This window comes from Staurois parvus, unplaced genomic scaffold (assembly GCF_062004578.1).
Source record: "Staurois parvus isolate SC_StPar_1 unplaced genomic scaffold, SC_StPar_1.0 ptg000096l, whole genome shotgun sequence".
Classification (NCBI taxonomy): Eukaryota; Metazoa; Chordata; class Amphibia; order Anura; family Ranidae; genus Staurois; species Staurois parvus.
Window position 1 is genome coordinate 4,685,962 of NW_028317892.1, and position 21,539 is coordinate 4,707,500.

The following is a 21,539-nucleotide window of genomic DNA, read 5'->3' on the forward strand; positions in this document are numbered from 1 at the left end:
CCCATAATCTGCCAGCACCCTATGTCAAAAAATTCTACACACCAGCAGTGTGTGAGGAGACCTGAAAGTGGCACATGGCAGAGTGTGGCGATGGAGACAGCAGCAATGGGAGGCCGTACAGGGACCCATGACAGACTCTGGACCTGGCAGCAGCATGAGGAGGCGGTATATAGGGGCCCATGGCAGATTAGGGGCCTGGCAGCAGCTATAGGAGGCCCATAATCTGCCAGCACCCTATGTCAAAAAATTCAACACACCAGCAGTGTGAGGAGACCTGAAAGTGGCACATGGCAGAGTGTGGCGATGGAGACAGCAGCAATGGGAGGCCGTACAGGGACCCATGACAGACTCTGGACCTGGCAGCAGCATGAGGAAGCGGTATATAGGGGCCTATGGCAGATTAGGGGCCTGGCAGCAGCTATGGGAGGCCCTTAATCTGCCAGCACCCTATGTCAAAAAATTCTACACACCAGCAGTGTGTGAGGAGACCTGAAAGTGGCACATGGCATGAGAGACTCTGGACCTGGCAGCAGCATGAGGAAGCGGTATATAGGGGCCTATGGCAGATTAGGGGCCTGGCAGCAGCAATGGGAGGCCCATAATCTGCCAGCACCCTATGTCAAAAAATTCTACACACCAGCAGTGTGTGAGGAGACCTGAAAGTGGCACATGGCAGAGTGTGGCGATGGAGACAGCAGCAATGGGAGGCCGTACAGGGACCCATGACAGACTCTGGACCTGGCAGCAGCATGAGGAGGCGGTATATAGGGGCCTATGGCAGATTAGGGGCCTGGCAGCAGCTATAGGAGGCCCATAATCTGCCAGCACCCTATGTCAAAAAAATTCTACACACCAGCAGTGTGAGGAGACCTGAAAGTGGCACATGGCATGAGAGACTCTGGACCTAGCAGCAGCATGAGGAAGCGGTATATAGGGGCCTATGGCAGATTAGGGGCCTGGCAGCAGCTATAGGAGGCCCATAATCTGCCAGCACCCTATGTCAAAAAATTCAACACACCAGCAGTGTGTGAGGAGACCTGAAAGTGGCACATGGCAGAGTGTGGCGATGGAGACAGCAGCAATGGGAGGCCGTACAGGGACCCATGACAGACTCTGGACCTGGCAGCAGCATGAGGAGGCGGTATATAGGGGCCCATGGCAGATTAGGGGCCTGGCAGCAGCTATAGGAGGCCCATAATCTGCCAGCACCCTATGTCAAAAAATTCAACACACCAGCAGTGTGAGGAGACCTGAAAGTGGCACATGGCAGAGTGTGGCGATGGAGACAGCAGCAATGGGAGGCCGTACAGGGACCCATGACAGACTCTGGACCTGGCAGCAGCATGAGGAAGCGGTATATAGGGGCCTATGGCAGATTAGGGGCCTGGCAGCAGCTATGGGAGGCCCTTAATCTGCCAGCACCCTATGTCAAAAAATTCTACACACCAGCAGTGTGTGAGGAGACCTGAAAGTGGCACATGGCAGAGTGTGGCGATGGAGACAGCAGCAATGGGAGGCCGTACAGGGACCCATGAGAGACTCTGGACCTGGCAGCAGCATGAGGAGGCGGTATATAGGGGCCTATGGCAGATTAGGGGCCTGGCAGCAGCTATGGGAGGCCCGTAATCTGCCAGCACCCTATGACAAAAAATGGAACACACCAGCAGTGTGAGGAGACCTGAAAGTGGCACATGGCAGAGTGTGGCGATGGAGACAGCAGCAATGGGAGGCCGTACAGGGACCCATGAGAGACTCTGGACCTGGCAGCAGCATGAGGAGGCGGTATATAGGGGCCTATGGCAGATTAGGGGCCTGGCAGCAGCTATGGGAGGCCCGTAATCTGCCAGCACCCTATGACAAAAAATGGAACACACCAGCAGTGTGAGGAGACCTGAAAGTGGCACATGGCAGAGTGTGGCGATGGAGACAGCAGCAATGGGAGGCCGTACAGGGACCCATGACAGACTCTGGACTTGGCAGCAGCATGAGGAGGCGGTATATAGGGGCCTATGGCAGATTAGGGGCCTGGCAGCAGCTATAGGAGGCCCATAATCTGCCAGCACCCTATGTCAAAAAATTCAACACACCAGCAGTGTGTGAGGAGACCTGAAAGTGGCACATGGCAGAGTGTGGCGATGGAGACAGCAGCAATGGGAGGCCGTACAGGGACCCATGACAGACTCTGGACCTGGCAGCAGCATGAGGAGGCGGTATATAGGGGCCCATGGCAGATTAGGGGCCTGGCAGCAGCTATAGGAGGCCCATAATCTGCCAGCACCCTATGTCAAAAAATTCAACACACCAGCAGTGTGAGGAGACCTGAAAGTGGCACATGGCAGAGTGTGGCGATGGAGACAGCAGCAATGGGAGGCCGTACAGGGACCCATGACAGACTCTGGACCTGGCAGCAGCATGAGGAAGCGGTATATAGGGGCCTATGGCAGATTAGGGGCCTGGCAGCAGCTATGGGAGGCCCTTAATCTGCCAGCACCCTATGTCAAAAAATTCTACACACCAGCAGTGTGTGAGGAGACCTGAAAGTGGCACATGGCAGAGTGTGGCGATGGAGACAGCAGCAATGGGAGGCCGTACAGGGACCCATGAGAGACTCTGGACCTGGCAGCAGCATGAGGAGGCGGTATATAGGGGCCTATGGCAGATTAGGGGCCTGGCAGCAGCTATGGGAGGCCCGTAATCTGCCAGCACCCTATGACAAAAAATGGAACACACCAGCAGTGTGAGGAGACCTGAAAGTGGCACATGGCAGAGTGTGGCGATGGAGACAGCAGCAATGGGAGGCCGTACAGGGACCCATGAGAGACTCTGGACCTGGCAGCAGCATGAGGAGGCGGTATATAGGGGCCTATGGCAGATTAGGGGCCTGGCAGCAGCTATGGGAGGCCCGTAATCTGCCAGCACCCTATGACAAAAAATGGAACACACCAGCAGTGTGAGGAGACCTGAAAGTGGCACATGGCAGAGTGTGGCGATGGAGACAGCAGCAATGGGAGGCCGTACAGGGACCCATGAGAGACTCTGGACCTGGCAGCAGCATGAGGAAGCGGTATATAGGGGCCTATGGCAGATTAGGGGCCTGGCAGCAGCTATAGGAGTCCCATAATCTGCCAGCACCCTATGTCAAAAAAATCTACACACCAGCAGTGTGTGAGGAGACCTCAAAGTGGCACATGTTTGAGGCATGATTCATGGCGGATTTAGTCAGTTGTGTCAGGAACTGGTGGTTTGAAATCCAGACTAATCCACGCCTGATTCATTTTCACAAACGTGAGTCTCTCCACACTTTGGGTGGACAGTCGTGTCCTCCGCGGAGTTACAATACCTCCTGCCGCACTAAACACGCGCTCCGATGCCACGCTACTGGCTGGGCATGACAGCCTTTCAAGGGCAAATTCAGCTAGTTGGGGCCAAAGGTCAAGTTTCGTTGCCCAGTAGTCAAGGGGATTGTCTACCTCGGTTGGCAGGGTGCTGTCCAAGTAGGCCCAAGCCTGTTGTTTGAGGTCCTGCTCCAGGTCCACCTGATGCTGCTGCTGCTGCTGCGGCTGGTTAGTAGTTTCCTCACTGCGCTGGTGAAGAAAGCTACTCATCATCGACTGCAGACTGAGGCAGCTGCTGCTGGTGGAGCTGCCACTGCTCCTACCACCCCACCCCTCCCCTGCTGCCATGGCAGCGGAACGCGAGCGCACAGGGCCCACAGTGTCTGAGGATGGACGTTGGCGCACAAAGGCAGAGACCAACTGACTACATAGGTGGTTTTTATAGTACGTTATTTTGGCCTCCCTCTCAGCAGGTGTGAAAAAGGCCACCATTTTGGAACGGTAGCGAGGGTCCAACAAGGTGGACAGCCAAAAGTCATCCCTCTGTCTGATGGTTATTATTCGGCTGTCGCTACGCAAGCAACCGAGCATGCTATGGGCCATTTGTGCCAAGGAATGCGAGGGACTCCCTGCCTCCATCTCCACAGCATACTGCCACGGTGCGTCTGGGTCCTCTGTCTCCTCCTCCTCCTCCTCTACCAGATGCTCCTGCTCCTCCACTCCTGTCCGCTGAGTGGAAAAACCACCCATTTCACTCAATAATTCCTGAGCACAAATGTCCTCCTCTACCTCCTCCTCTTCTTCCTGTCCTGCCCCCACAGGGGTCATGTGGCGTTGAGATCTGTGCGCCACGTCTACCGCACCCTGACCAGCCATTGTTAACAGCATTTGTTCAAGGACGTGCAACAGAGGAATGACGTCGTTCATCCCATAGTCCTGCCGACTCACGAATAGCGTGGCCTCCTCAAAGGGCCTGAGCAAGCGGCAGGTGTCACGCATGAGCTGCCAATGGCTGACATCTAAGTTACACAGGGGAGTACCTTTATCCGCTTGTAACATCAGGAAATCGGTGATGGCCTTTCGCTGTTCGTAAAGGCGGTCTAACATGTGTAGTGTTGAATTCCACCTTGTTGCAACGTCGCAGATCAGGCGATGCTGTGGAATTCCGTTCTGCCGCTGCAGCTCAATGAGGGTGTTCTTTGCGGTGTAGGAATGGCTGAAATGCATGCACAGTTTACGTGACATTTTAAGGATGTCTTGCAGTGGGATGGTGGATTTTAAGAACCGCTTGACAACCAGATTGAACACGTGAGCCATGCATGGCGCATGGCACAACCTTCCTTGACGCAGAGCAGACACCATGTTCTTTCCGTTGTCGGTCAACATGGTTCCGATTTTCAGTTTGCGCGGAGACAGCCATCTGTCGATTTCTCTGTTCATTACACTCAGAAGTTCCTCCCCTGTGTGACTACGTTCGCCAAGGCATACCAGGTGCAGAACAGCGTGACACCGTTGCGCCCTGCACATGTGATATGCCGGTCGGGTAATGGGACTTGGCACGGGGGTGGCGGCTGAGGACACGGCGGAAGAAGAGGTGGTAGAGGCGGACATCTTTGCCGGACCAAGGACGTGCAAACATGGAGGCAAAAGCGGCGTGACCTGTCCAAGTTGCTGGTGCGGCTGTGACGGCACCACGTTCACCCAGTGGGCCGTAAATGACATGTACTGTCCCTGACCGTAGTTACAGCTCCACACGTCGGCGCTGCCGTGCACTTTGGCAGAGACCGACATGCTCAAAGACTGGCCCACCATGTCTTCTACATGTGAATGCAGGGCTGGCACTGCCTTTTTGGCGAAGAAATGACGGCTTGGCACTCTCCACCGCGGCGCGGCACAAGCCATCATTTCTCTGAAAGGTGCTGAGTCCACCACTTGGAAAGGGAGGGACTGCAGCACCAGCAACTTGGACAGGAGGACGTTCAGCTTTTGCACCGTCGGGTGCGTGCTCGCAAACTGTTGTCTCTTGGAAACGGATTCCAAGAAAGACTGCTGACGGAATCCGTGAAGAGGAGTAGCAGGAGAAGGAGCATCTGAACGAGCGGAAGATGCCAACGAGCGACAACTCCCCTCAGCAGAGGTGTTGGAGCCTTGACTGGCTGATGGAGGGCGATTGACGTCGGGTGACGGAGCAAGTAACGGAGCGGGTGATGGAGCGGGGGCTGGGGCGGGCAGAACCGCCGTACCTTTATCACGGTTTTCCCAGGCCACCAAATGGCGACGCTGCATATGCTGCCGCAACGCTGTAGTCCCAACATGGGCCCCCTGGCCACGCTTGACTTTCTGGCCACATAGTCGACATACGGCTACGTTTACTTCCTCGGGCGGCTTGACGAAAAATTGCCACACCGCCGAGTAGGAAACTTTGCCCCCGATACTCCTCACTGGCTGACTGCTGCTTCCTCCGTGCACACCGGCACCACTACTGGCCGTGGTGGTAGGCTGCAGTGGAGATGGTGCTCTACTCCGTGGCCGTTTGGCTCCACTGACACTGCTGCGACCCTGCTGCTGTCTCCTGGGCAACCCACCGACTGTTTTGCTCGCTGCCAAGCTGCCACCCTCTTCTCCTGATGATGCGGAAGAAATTGCCTGATGACGACGAGGCTGCCAAGTGCGATCAACCTCCTCATCATCAAGTAGGGTCTCCGCCTCACTACTAGCCCCCTCGGCTGCGTCTGGGTCAGGAGACAGACCTGTCTCTAGACCGGCTACCGAGCCACTCTCCTCGCCACTACTTCTTCGCCTGGCTGCTGAAAAGGCGGATGTCTCCCCCCGTTCCTGACCGCCCTCTGTTAGCTCTTCCTCACTGTACAGTGGGGCTGAGCCCACAGCATGCGATACTTCGCTTGGTGAGGGAACACCAAAGGACAGGGGCAGGTAGAGGACACGTGATTTCAGTGGGCTTGGTCCCGGGCCATGCCAACTAACGGTTGTGTCTGACGTACCCACCGACCGTTGGCTGTAGGTGGCAGAGGTGACCTGGGAAGAGGAAGACGACCGAGCCAACCAATCGACGACGGCAGGGTTGTCGGTGGAGACACGACCGCTGGATGACACCGGGAGCACTGGCCTCTGGCTGCGAATAGTGCTGCCTCGACCCCTTCCTCTGCTGCCACGTCTGCTCGCTCCTAAAACATTGCCTCCTCTGCCACTCCTCTGCATGTTGTCTGACATACTCTTTAATTAAACGATTATGTGTCCCTGAGTAACAATTCTGTGTCCCTGAGTAACAATTCTGTGTCTGTGCGAGTAACAATTCTGTGGCCCTAAGTAACAGTTCTGTGGCCCTCAGTAACAATTCTGTGTCCCTGATTAACGTTTCTGTGGCCCCAAGTAACAGTTCTGTGGCCCTCAGTAACAATTCTGTGTCTGTGCGAGTAACAATTCTGTGTCTGTGCGAGAAACAATTCTGTGGCCCTAAGTAAAGTTTCTGTGGCCCTAAGTAACAATTCTCTGGCACTCAGTAACAATTCTGTCTGTCCCTGAGTAACAATTCTCTGGCACTCAGTAACAATTCTGTCTGTCCCTGAGTAACAATTCTCTGGCACTCCGTAACAATTCTGTCTGTCCCTGAGTAACAATTCTCTGGCACTCAGTAACAATTCTGTCTGTCCCTGAGTAAAAATTCTGTGGCCCTAATTCAAGTTTCTGTGGCCCTAAGTAACAATTCTCTGGCACTCAGTAACAATTCTGTCTGTCCCTGAGTAACAATTCTCTGGCACTCAGTAACAATTCTGTCTGTCCCTGAGTAAAAATTCTGTGGCCCTAAGTAAAGTTTCTGGGGCCCTGAGTAACAATTATCTGGCACTCAGTAACAATTCTGTCTGTCCCTGAGTAACAATTCTCTGGCACTCAGTAACAATTCTGTCTGTCCCTGAGTAACAATTCTCTGGCACTCAGTAACAATTCTGTCTGTCCCTGAGTAAAAATTCTGTGGCCCTAAGTAAAGTTTCTGGGGCCCTGAGTAACAATTATCTGGCACTCCGTAACAATTCTGTCTGTCCCTGAGTAACAATTCTCTGGCACTCAGTAACAATTCTGTCTGTCCCTGAGTAAAAATTCTCTGGCCCTAAGTAAAGTTTCTGGGGCCCTGAGTAACAATTCTCTGGCACTCCGTAACAATTCTGTCTGTCCCTGAGTAACAATTCTCTGGCACTCAGTAACAATTCTGTCTGTCCCTGAGTAAAAATTCTGTGGCCCTAATTAAAGTTTCTGTGGCCCTAAGTAACAATTCTCTGGCACTCAGTAACAATTCTGTCTGTCCCTGAGTAACAATTCTCTGGCACTCCGTAACAATTCTGTCTGTCCCTGAGTAACAATTCTCTGGCACTCAGTAACAATTCTGTCTGTCCCTGAGTAAAAATTCTGTGGCCCTAATTCAAGTTTCTGTGGCCCTAAGTAACAATTCTCTGGCACTCAGTAACAATTCTGTCTGTCCCTGAGTAACAATTCTCTGGCACTCAGTAACAATTCTGTCTGTCCCTGAGTAAAAATTCTGTGGCCCTAAGTAAAGTTTCTGGGGCCCTGAGTAACAATTATCTGGCACTCAGTAACAATTCTGTCTGTCCCTGAGTAACAATTCTCTGGCACTCAGTAACAATTCTGTCTGTCCCTGAGTAACAATTCTCTGGCACTCAGTAACAATTCTGTCTGTCCCTGAGTAAAAATTCTGTGGCCCTAAGTAAAGTTTCTGGGGCCCTGAGTAACAATTATCTGGCACTCCGTAACAATTCTGTCTGTCCCTGAGTAACAATTCTCTGGCACTCAGTAACAATTCTGTCTGTCCCTGAGTAAAAATTCTGTGGCCCTAATTAAAGTTTCTGTGGCCCTAAGTAACAATTCTCTGGCACTCAGTAACAATTCTGTCTGTCCCTGAGTAACAATTCTCTGGCACTCGGTAACAATTCTGTCTGTCCCTGAGTAACAATTCTCTGGCACTCAGTAACAATTCTGTCTGTCCCTGAGTAAAAATTCTGTGGCCCTAATTAAAGTTTCTGTGGCCCTAAGTAACAATTCTCTGGCACTCAGTAACAATTCTCTCTGTCCCTGAGTAACAATTCTCTGGCACTCAGTAACAATTCTGTGGCCCTAATGAAAGTTTCTGTGGCCCTAAGTAACAATTCTCTGGCACTCAGTAACAATTCTGTCTGTCCCTGAGTAACAATTCTCTGGCACTCGGTAACAATTCTGTCTGTCCCTGAGTAACAATTCTCTGGCACTCAGTAACAATTCTGTCTGTCCCTGAGTAAAAATTCTGTGGCCCTAATTAAAGTTTCTGTGGCCCTGAGTAACAATTCTCTGGCACTCAGTAACAATTCTGTCTGTCCCTGAGTAACAATTCTCTGGCACTGAGTAACAATTCTGTCTGTCCCTGAGTAAAAATTCTGTGGCCCTAATTAAAGTTTCTGTGGCCCTAAGTAACAATTCTCTGGCACTCAGTAACAATTCTGTCTGTCCCTGAGTAACAATTCTCTGGCACTCAGTAACAATTCTGTCTGTCCCTGAGTAACAATTCTGTGGCCCTAACTAGCGTTTCTTTGTCCCTAAGTAACAGTTCTGTGGCCCTCAGTAACAGTTCTGTGTCTGTGCGAGTAACAATTCTGTGTCTGTGCGAGTAACAATTCTGTGGCCCTAAGTAACAGTTCTGTGGCCTTCAGTAACAATTCTGTGTCTGTGCGAGTAACAATTCTGTGTCTGTGCGAGTAACAATTCTGTGGCCCTAAGTAAAGTTTCTGTGGCCCTAAGTAACAATTCTCTGGCACTCAGTAACAATTCTGTCTGTCCCTGAGTAACAATTCTCTGGCACTCAGTAACAATTCTGTCTGTCCCTGAGTAAAAATTCTGTGGCCCTAAGTAAAGTTTCTGTGGCCCTGAGTAACAATTCTCTGGCACTCAGTAACAATTCTGTCTGTCCCTGAGTAACAATTCTCTGGCACTGAGTAACAATTCTGTCTGTCCCTGAGTAAAAATTCTGTGGCCCTAATTAAAGTTTCTGTGGCCCTAAGTAACAATTCTCTGGCACTCAGTAACAATTCTGTCTGTCCCTGAGTAACAATTCTCTGGCACTCAGTAACAATTCTGTCTGTCCCTGAGTAACAATTCTGTGGCCCTAACTAGCGTTTCTTTGTCCCTAAGTAACAGTTCTGTGGCCCTCAGTAACAGTTCTGTGTCTGTGCGAGTAACAATTCTGTGTCTGTGCGAGTAACAATTCTGTGGCCCTAAGTAACAGTTCTGTGGCCTTCAGTAACAATTCTGTGTCTGTGCGAGTAACAATTCTGTGTCTGTGCGAGTAACAATTCTGTGGCCCTAAGTAAAGTTTCTGTGGCCCTAAGTAACAATTCTCTGGCACTCAGTAACAATTCTGTCTGTCCCTGAGTAACAATTCTCTGGCACTCAGTAACAATTCTGTCTGTCCCTGAGTAAAAATTCTGTGGCCCTAAGTAAAGTTTCTGTGGCCCTGAGTAACAATTCTCTGGCACTCAGTAACAATTCTGTCTGTCCCTGAGTAACAATTCTCTGGCACTCAGTAACAATTCTGTCTGTCCCTGAGTAAAAATTCTGTGGCCCTAATTAAAGTTTCTGTGGCCCTAAGTAACAATTCTCTGGCACTCAGTAACAATTCTGTCTGTCCCTGAGTAACAATTCTCTGGCACTCAGTAACAATTCTGTCTGTCCCTGAGTAACAATTCTGTGGCCCTAATAACGTTTCTGTGGCCCTAAGTAACAATTCTCTGGCACTGAGTAACAATTCTGTCTGTCCCTGATTATGAATTCTGTGGCCCTAACTAGCGTTTCTTTGTCCCTAAATAACGATTCTGTGGCCCTCATTAACAAGTCTGTGTCCCTGAGTAATGGTTCTCTGTCCCTAAGTAACTTTTCTCTGTCCCCAATTATCGTTTCTGTGGCCCTAACTCTGTCCCTGTCCCTAGTACAGAGCGGTCTGCCTCTGTTCAATAACTGCAGGCAAATGAAGAATTCCAAAATGGCCGCTATTTATAGCTCGACCATTACACAGTGCTGGCTGGCTGGCTGCTGATAGGCTGATGCGATCACATGTAGTTGAGGAATGCATTATGGGTCAGCGCGCCTTGTCTGCGCGCCTTCCCAGACATCCCCGCTCCGTCGCCGCACATGTCAGCCGCCATTTTCTGAAAAATTTCGATTCGCGCGTCCGAATTAGGCTATTTTTCGGATTCGGCACGAATCGAAATTTTTCAGATATTCGACTCGAATTCCACTTCGGATACTTCGATTCGCTCATCTCTAACAATGATGTTTGAAGCTGGTTGGTTACTATGCATAACTGCACCAGATCCTGAGTGCACCAGTTTTTTAGTGAATCTCCTCCATTGCCTGCTTCTATACATCAGAAATGCAGGTGAGTACTGTCTCTGCCAGCATGGGAGGAAGTGAGCATGTTGTTCCAGAATGTTAGCTGGATGATTGTAGTTTGACCTGCTCTTCAAATCTCCTTTATATTTCTAACTGATAATATACAGGCTATTTACAGTCTAGCAGTAAATCAGACTGAAGAAAATGTGGAGTACCGTATATACTCGAGTATAAGCCGAGTTTTTCAGCACATTTTTTGTGCTGAAAAACGGCCCCCTCGGCTTATACTCGAGTCAACGTCTCCAGGTGTGGGCGGGATGACATGCCGTCCCTGTCATCTGGACACACCCCCGGGATCAACCCTCGCCGGTGATTGGCCGCCAGAACTGTAGCTCAGGAGAGGCACACAGGCGGCCAATCACCGGCGAGGAGGTGGAGCTTGGAGAGGAGGAGCCGTGCGGCACCGCGAAGATCGAGCGAATGAAGAGGAGGAGAGCGGCCGGAGAAGGAAGACATCTGACCGGTAAGTGTGTACCATGGGAAAGGGAGGGAGCGAGCGAGCCCAGGCTGGAGCAGGGGTCAGCAAGGTAAGTATCATTGGTGTCAGTGGGAGGAATAGTGCCCAATCATTGGTGTCACTAATACCAACGATGGGGCACTATTCCTCCCCCCACTGACACCAACGATGGGGCACTATTCCTCCCCCCACTGACACCAACGATGGAGCACTATTCCTCCCCCCACTGACACCAACGATGGGGCACTACTCCTCCCCCCACTGACACCAACGATGGGGCACTATTCCTCCCCCCACTGACACCAACGATGGGGCACTATTCCTCCCCCCACTGACACCACCGGCTTATACTCGAGTCAATAGTTTTTCCCAGTTTTTTGTGGTAAAATTAGGTACCTCGGCTTATATTCGGGTCGGCTTATACTCGAGTATATACGGTAGTATTCCCATGCTCACCACCTGCAGGCTGCAAGTTGTAAATATGACTTGCTTATATGAAATGTTTAACATTCTAACAAGATAAATAAAAATCATAAACATAGTGCTCAATATAATTAAAAAAATATAAACAAATCATTCGTTCAAAAATTAACAAAGATACCAGTAAGGGGGTCAAAGGCATTTTCTGTTAATTAAGAGGAAGGTTTTTTTACATATTTTCTTTACTATGGTGAGCACTGTTAGAAGCTTTCCTTAACCTAATACCTAATATCTTCTTATTAACAGTACTAACATAAGTATGAATGAGTTGGATCTTAATAGAATAATTGAGTTATTATATTTATATTTGTTCTAGATTGGGAAAAGTAAGGAATTAGACTTCAGAGTCTGTGAACATATATCTTGGGTTTTTCCTTTACATTCAAGCCACATATGAGAGCAATTAGCTATACCTTCCCCCATCCTCCCCCATCTATGTAAGAGATAAAGTTACACTCAGACTTTGAGAGAAGCAATTATCTTAGTAGAACTACAAGAGAATACCAACCCACTTTTAGGTTGGTGGGGGCTGGATTGCTTTTTCTAGAGCAGGACAAAGGTTTTAGTCACACATTCTTTGGACAGCAAGGCGAAGGGAGCTGTTTGCTCATATATACACACATTCATATTATACACACACAATTACATACAATTTTATTATTAAGAACTTAATTATACTTTTTGGACTTTATTTAAACATTCTGTATTCCAATATTTTATTTCTAATTTTATGCAACATTATAATTAAATCATCTTTTTGAGTTTATGTAAGAATTGGAAGGACTTTCTATTTGAACATTTCTCATCAATACAAGTTAATAAAATATCGAGACAATACGATATTTTACAAGCACATTTTTTTTCTAGTTCTTATTAGATCATCTCTAAAGAAAAACATCATAGCTAAGCACAGATTAAAAAGCAGCACCACCCGACAGTCTGCCTTGTGTTCCTGCTGTCTAGGAGGTTGCCAAACACCTCTCTCTCTAGTCCCCATTGCTTAAAAAAATGATGGGATGACAGTGCTCTATGAGCAGTAGAGACTGGTTAGCTCATAGTGTTGGCAATCTGACTGTTTTCTTGAGCACAGAGATTTTTTGGAAGTTCATATTTACACAGATTTCAGATGATTACAGTATTTAAACAAGTTAAAAGTACACTAAAGCTGATTTTTTTTTTAGTTTTGGACAGAAAAGGGAATGCTTTAATACTCTCTTTTTTGTCTATTGGAAGCTTTCCCTTCCTTTCCTTTTGAAAACTACTCAAAATGTGGATTTTCCCTCACTTTCAGCCCAGAGTGGCAATGGTCACCAGGACAAATGAGATGAAAATTCTTAAGTGGGGACACAGACCCCTACAAAAGCTTGATAGGGGTTTCCAACTATTTCTTGTTCTATCCAAGAAAAACGAAGACATTTGGCTTTAGCTGTACTATACATTGTGATTGAGTACATATATAGAAAATAATTATATTAGGAGGGGTAATAACAGTTCTTTTGCATAATGTAATATTTTAGGTTTACCAGACCTTTATGTCAAATAGGAGACAAGAGATACTTCCTCTTTTGAATTAGTTTACTGTATAAAAACAATAGGCAAAGAAGAAATGGGAAGTATTTTTAGAGCAGGTATTGTATGTGCTATAATATGCAGAGTGTGCATGGTTTATAGCTTTTCTTTACCATTAGTTTGTACTGTTTTATACGGGGACGTTCAAGTCAAACTGGAGCTTCTAATTTTACAGGTATAAAAAGGGATGCTAGCATGGTGGTACTACATGGAACAGTAAGTGGCAAGTGTGTCCTATTACTATATCAAAAACAGTGCAGCGCTTGAGGGAAAATAAGATACACATAAGATAATAAAATTCTAATAAAAAGTCTGTTTCGTAAAAGACGTGCCAGGTGACTGGTAGTAATCAATGGTGGTGATCCGTGAAGAATAGCAGAAATGCGCACTCACCAGAAAGTAAATAAGTATAAGCGGTGTATATCATATCCCATGGATCCTCAATCAGGAAGAAAAAGGTCTGGTCAGAATGGGTCAATCCTCCCTCTGGGTTGCATTCAGAACTTGCCCAAAAGTGATGTAAACCAGATCCAGGTAACCAGAGGTCTCCTATTGTTGGATGGATGGAAGGGGTTGCCTGCTTACAGGGGGTCTTCCTCCTCTTGGTATGGTGCCTGGGATCGTGGTAAAGGGCTCTGCAAAAAGAACTCCTTAGTAATATCAGAAGCCTGAAGTACCCTCAGAGATCGGCAGCGATTTTAGCCGTATTTCCAATTCATCAATTCCAAAGTAGTGTCATTTGTCAGTGTTCCTGTGTGAGTGTTGGACATGGATGCCGAGAGGAGCGGGTCTATGAAAATATGCTTCGGTTTGACACTACTTTGTACGCTGTATGGAGTGAATGTCAGAGAACTGTCAGAAATAGCCTATTTCTGACAGTTCTCTGACATTCACTCCATACAGCGGTTGAAACATTGTATCTATTTGTTTCCATTTATGGAAACAAATAGATACAATGTTTCAACCGCTGTATGGAGTGAATGTCAGAGAACTGTCAGAAATAGCGGAGCTCTGCAGATACACTTAGCGGAGCTCTGCAGATACACTTTTTGCCGGCTTGGAATTCTTCTTATTTTCATCCTACTTCTTCTTCTTCTTCATCCTCATCCTCATCCTCTTCTTCTTCTTCTGAGGATGAGGATGAAGAAGAAGAAGAAGAAGAAGTAGGATGAAAATAAGAAGAATTCCAAGCCGGCAAAAAGTGTATCTGCAGAGCTCCTCTAAGTGTATCTGCAGAATAGAGGAGCTCTGCAGATACACTTTTTGCCGGCTTGGAATTCTTCTTATTTTCATCCTACTTCTTCTTCTTCTTCTTCTTCTTCTTCCTCTTCATCCTCATCCTCATCTTCTTCTTCTGAGGATGAGGATGAGGATGAAGAAGAAGAAGAAGTAGGATAAAAATAAGAAGAATTCCAAGCCGGCAAAAAGTGTATCTGCAGAGTTCCGCTAAGTGTATCTGCAGAGCTCCGCTAAGTGTATCTGCAGAGCTCCGCTAAGTGTATCTGCAGAGCTCAGCGGTTGAAACATTGTATCTATTTGTTTACATTTATGGAAACAAATAGATACAATGTTTCAACCGCTGTAAATGTGAATGTCAGAGAACTGTCAGAAATAGAGGAGCTCTGCAGATACACTTAGCGGAGCTCTGCAGATACACTTTTTGCCGGTTTGGAATTCTTCTTATTTTCATCCTACTTCTTCTTCTTCTTCTTCTTCATCCTCATCCTCATCCTCAGAAGAAGAAGAAGAGGATGAGGATGAAGAAGAAGAAGAAGAAGTAGGATGAAAATAAGAAGAATTCCAAGCCGGCAAAAAGTGTATCTGCAGAGCTCCGCTAAGTGTATCTGCAGAGCTCTGCTAAGAAATAGCGGAGCTCTGCAGATACACTTTTTGCCGGCTTGGAATTCTCCTTCTTCTCATCCTTCTTCTTCTTCTCATCCTTCTTCTTCTTCTCATCCTTCTCCTTCTTCTCATCCTTCTTCTTCTTCTCATCCTTCTTCTTCTTCTCATCCTTCTCCTTCTTCTCATCCTTCTTCTTCTTCTCATCCTTCTTCTTCTTCTCATCCTTCTTCTTCTTCTCATCCTTCTTCTTCTTCTCATCCTTCTCCTTCTTCTCATCCTTCTTCTTCTTCTCATCCTTCTTCTTCTTCTCATCCTTCTCCTTCTTCTCATCCTTCTTCTTCTTCTCATCCTTCTTCTTCTTCTCATCCTTCTTCTTCTTCTCATCCTTCTCCTTCTTCTCATCCTTCTTCTTCTTCTCATCCTTCTTCTTCTCATCCTTCTCCTTCTTCTCATCCTTCTTCTCATCCTTCTCCTTCTTCTCATCCTTCTCCTTCTTCTCATCCTTCTCCTTCTTCTCATTCTTCTCATCCTTCTCCTTCTTCTCATCCTTCTTCTTCTTCTCATCCTTCTCCTTCTCCTTCTTCTCATCCTTCTCCTTCTCCTTCTTCTCATCCTTCTCCTTCTCCTTCTTCTCATCCTTCTCCTTCTTCTCATCCTTCTCCTTCTTCTCATCCTTCTCCTTCTTCTCATCCTTCTCCTTCTCCTTCTTCTCATCCTTCTCCTTCTCCTTCTTCTCATCCTTCTCCTTCTCCTTCCTAATCTCCAAGGGCATTTAAATTAAAGGTACAGTGTTCTGCACTAATTTAAAGGCTCTCTGAAGCCTAGAAACCCTTTTTATAAGTTAAATTCGTAGCGAATAAATTCGCATCGAACCGAATTTCTTCCTCAAATTCGGCGAATCAGCCGAATCGAATTTTTGAATAATTCGCTCATCTCTACTCCTAATGATAACAGTATTTTTTTTAAACATAAAAAACTTACAATGCACTGTTCCAAATTATTACGCACAGTAAGTTTCAAAACACTTTATAGGTTGTAAAGAACTGAAAATTGTCATTTGTTGTGTTTGCTGCATATTTACTGAAATCAAAGGCTATTTCAATCAAACTTTTAACAACATTTTAACTTTTTAAACATTTTAACAGGTCACATTACATTGTAACATAGGACCCCTTATTTGATAGCAGCTTCACAAGTCTTGCATCCATTGAACTTGTGAGTTTTTGGACAGTTTCTGCTTGAATTTGTTTGCAAGATGTCAGAATAGCCTCCCAGAGCTGATGTTTGGATGTAAACTGCCTCCCACCCTTTTGCCTGAAGATGCTCCACAGGTTCTCAATAGGATTGAGGTCAGGGGAGGATGGAGGCCACACCATGACTTTCTCTGCTTTTATCCCCATAACAGCCATTGATGCAGAGGTATTCTTTGCAGCATGAGATGGTGCATTGTCATGCATGAAGATGATTTTATTACGGAAAGCATAGTTCTTCCTTCTGTACCAGGGAAGAAAGTGGTCAGTCATACACTCCACATACTTTGCAGAGGCCATCTTTACACTTTCGGGGACCCCAAAGGGGCCGACTAGCTCTGTTCCCATGATTCTGGCCCAAAACATGACTCCACCACCGCCTTGCTGACATCGCAGCCTTGTTGGAACAGGGTGGCCGTCCACCAACCATCTACTACTACATCCATCTGGACCATCCAGGGTTGCACGGCACTCATAAGTGAACAAGACTGTTTGAAAATTAGTCTTCATGTATTTTTCTGCCCAATGCAGCCGTTTCTGCTTGTGAGTATTGGTTAGTGGTGGCCGAATAGAAGGTTTATGCACAGTTGCAAGACTCTGGAGGACTCTACACCTTGATGTCCGTGGGACTCCAGAGGCACCAGCAGCTTCAAATATCTGTTTGCTGCTATGTAATGGTATTTTAGCAGCTGCTCTCTTGATCCGATGCATGGATCTGGCAGAAATCTTCCTCAATGTGCCTTTATCTGCACAAACCCGTCTGTGCTCTGAATCAGCCACAAATCTCTTAATAGTGTGATGATCACGCTTAGGTTTTCGTGAAATATCTAATGTTTTCATACCTCGTCCAAGGCATTTAACTATTTCACTCTTCTCAGCAGCAGAGAGATCCTTTCTCTTCCCCATATTGCTTGAAAATGGTGCTCTGCTTAATAATGTGGAACACCCTCCTTTAGAGTTTTTCCTTAAATTGGGCTCACCGGCCAATCTAATTATCACAGGTGTCCGAGATTGTTTTCAGTGATCAAAAGAGCCCTGACACACAATGCCATCCATGAGTTAAACTGAAAAACAAAATATTTAATCTTTGTGACACTTAAATAGAATTTGCATAATAATTTGGAACAGGGTATATGTCGCTTTTTTATTGTAGGCTGTAATTTTTAGGAATAATGCACTGAAATCTGTACAAACAAGAGTCTAGTAAACATCCCGGATATGATAAAACTTGAAACACGTAATCATAAATTATAATATAATAGATAATCATAAAAAATAATAATATAATAATAATAAATTTAATTCAATAATATAATCAAACCAAAAACACTGAAATTTGAAATATAGCGCCAAGTTCACACATCGCTGAGCAAAGTCGCAAAATCGTTTTCAGTGTCTAATGACGAATTTCCCCACGAATCATCACTCAATTCTGCAAGTGGTTCTAATTTACTATCGCTGAATTCCAGCTAGTCTAAAACCGCTTTTGACCTAAAGGGAAACTTTTTGGATGCCATGGACTTTTCTAAGTTTCCAGGCCAAAAGAACGGTAAAAATGTAGGCAGGGCACAGGACAAAGCACTAGGGACAAAATGTATGTGAAATGGTTTGATACAGTAATGTTTTACTATGTGATTTTAGTGTATTAGTGAATGTCACTTTTTAAAATTTTCAAATTTCCCGCCGCTCACAGGGACCGGAACACGGAAGACGGATGCCGGAATTGGCCAGAGGAGATGGCCGGGGATGCTGCAGGGGATACATCGTGGGAGCACAGGACAAGGTGAGTGCTGCAGGGAATCCCTGAGCAACGCTGCAAGGTATTCCTGAGTGTTGCTCGGGGTGACCGCTTGTGGTACTGAAACTTTACCCTGAGCTACACTCGGGAATACCACCAGGGAGGTTAAATACATATACAAAAATGTTTTGCCTTTTATTTATCTTTTAAACTAAAACGGGTTGTTTTACAAGGTAAGGGTTCACATATACTTTAAGACAGGCTATTGCTACTGTCTGTGGCTGTTTAACCAGCAAAACAAATTGTTAGACCCCTAGTACCCAGCTTGGTCTTTTTGGTATATGATGCGTGGCCCTCAGACCTCAGCAGTCTGTAGTTGAGAACATTGATTAGGGTAATAGCATTGATCTCTACTAGCCTCAAGTAATAGTTTAGTAGTGTCTTCTTCAGCATATCCCCAGCCACAAATGTAGCAATTCCACAGCTTCTGACCCTCATCTCCTCTATTAAGTCTGCAGTTTCTGAATTGTCCTTTCAAGCATTACAAATACTGAACATTATGTGCAACCCTCTGGTGATGTCAGGGCTGCATTTGAGGCCCCTTTTAGATCATAAGTTGACAACCACTGCTTTAGACTTTGATCAGCTACCATAATAATGCACCTTCAATCTAATGGGTTTTATATGAGGCAATAGCAAGACATCAACATTGAATTAGAAGAGGAATTTTACCCATAACAACTTGATAATAATATTCTTTAGCAAGGAACATACATTCCACATTAATAATATTGCTACCAAAATGAATGTGTGCTGGAAATTGCCTCCAGCATATTTCCTGTTACCTTTTGCTGGAGGCTGACATTTTGCTCAAGCCCAGAGCCCCTGAGCAGCAGTAAATGTTTAGGCTGTCAGCAGATCAGCCTCTACATATTCAGCAGTGGCAAAACATAGAGAGTAACTGAGCATGTGCAGAGCAGGGTGAGACAGTGGAGAAGATATACTAAAACTCGAGCACTCAGAATCTGGTGCAGCTGTGCATGGTAGCCAATCAGCTTGTTCAATTAAGCTTTGATAATAAGACCTGAAACCTGATTGGTTTCTATGCAGAGCTGCACCATATTTTGCACACTACAGTTTTAATAAATCTCCCCATGAGTATTACTGGATTTTAAACAGCATAGGCACTTATTGTTAATGTTTTACATAGCTATACCTGCAAACGTGATCTAGCAGGACTTCATTTTCCACTTTAAGCAATACTGATTCAATCTATTTACATTCATTTGTATATGACATCCATTCAGGTCAAAAGACACTACAATGTGGTAATGTACTGTATATCATTGGTAATATACATTATGATAATAAGGATCAAACAGCTGTATGCAGGTTGGGTGAATGGCTTTATATTTTAAGCAGCATCTGTGCCGATAAGCAGCAGTTCTGGATGCACAATTGGCCACTGGGACGTAAAAGAACAATCTGCATGTGTTCACCCGCTATCCTAAAACTAATCTTAAACCACTAGCTTTTTGGATTTGTGACAGCATATAAATACATTCTGCTTTAAAACATCAATAGGATACTATAAGTCACAGTGAATTAGGTGAAATTCAAATGTGCAGTAAGTTCAACAATAAGTAGTTGTTCAGTTTTGCCATAGCTTCTGTTTACAATTTCCAATAACTTACTTGCATTTCCAAGGCAAATGCATGTTACTTATCAATTCATCTCCAAGGTAAGCCTGTGAAATGAATGAGTGTTGCACATCTGGATCATTTCATAGTTCATACGACACAATCAAAGTTAGACCATATGATATAATCAAAACATAAAGCTTTGAAATCATTCAGATAATACAGACTCTTATTAGCTTTGCCCTTCTCCAGCTGTCCATGGCAGTAACAGTGTTATCGAACTCAATCTAGTGGACTTACTGAGAGCTGTGATACTATAAAAATGTGATGACTATGCAGTGGTTGTGATAGAAAAATTATTATATTGGATTTGTAAAGGTCTTTGCTTGAATACAGGTCACCAATACATGCGTTTTCATTTGTCTGATACCCTATCACGCATAATAATAAAAATGTAGTTTCCATACATTAGTGTGTCAGATTTTAAAGACCATCTCTTGCTTTGTTACTAGACGTTAGGCTCGCCATACACTATACAATTTTCTGTCCAATTTCGGCCCAATTTCCTTTAGATTTACCATCAACTATGTAGCACAAGGGCCTGCCTAATTGGATACAACTTAAAATGTTGTTCAAGTTTGACCTCCTATTATATGGTTTTTGGTAATTCTAAAGCAAAATTCTTAAGAAAATTGTATAATGTATGGCCAGCCATAAAATCCAAGTGGCGTTCTCCTCTGGGCTGCCTAATTGGATACAACTGAAAATGTTGTTCAGGTTTGACCTCCTATTATATGGTTTTTGGTAACTCTAAAGCAAAATTCTGAAGAAAATTGTATAATGTATGCCCAGCCTTAAAATCCAAGTGGCATTCTCCTCTAGGCTGCCTAATTGGATACAACTGAAAATGTTGTTCAGGTTTGACCTCCTATTATATGGTTTTTGGTAACTCTAAAGCAAAATTCTGAAGAAAATTGTATAATGTATGGCCAGCCTTAAAATCCAAGTGGCGTTCTCCTCTAGGCTGCCTAATTGGATACAACTGAAAATATTGTTCAGGTTTGACCTCCTATTATATGGTTTTTGGTAAATCTAAAGCAAAATTCTGAAGAAAATTGTATAATGTATAGCCAGCCTTAAAATCCAAATGGTGTTCTCCTCTGGGCTCTGAGTATTGATTATTGAAGATCTAACCCCAGTCACTAAAATCTTCTATACATTGCCTTGAAATAGTATTCATACCCCTTGAAATTTTCCACATTTTATCCACGTAAACGGAAATGTATTTTATTGGGATGTTATGTGATAGACCAACACAAAGTGGCACACAATTGTGAAGTGGAAGGAAAATGATTTTCAAAATTTTTTTACAAATAAATATCTGAAAAGTGTGGCGTGCATCCACTTCATGTTGGTCACATAAAATCACATAAAATTCCACTAAAATAAATTTTCGTTTTTGGTTGTAACATGACAAAATGTGAAAATTTTCAAGGAGTGTGAATACTTTTTGAAGGCACTGTAAGCTTGAACATGTTAATGTTGTTTCAAAAGTTGTTTTCAATTTATTTAGCTTTCATAAAAATAATACCTGGGTGATCCTTTTACAAACATCCTTGTAGAGGCACTACATGTTTTATGTAATGACAAATGTCTCCCAATTGAATTCCCGAGTTGTAAACCTGTCACATTATCCCGTTGTGGAGGATACAAGCGGCTATGCTGACATACAGGGTTTGATTTACTAAAGCTGGAGAATGCACAATCTGGTGCAGCTGT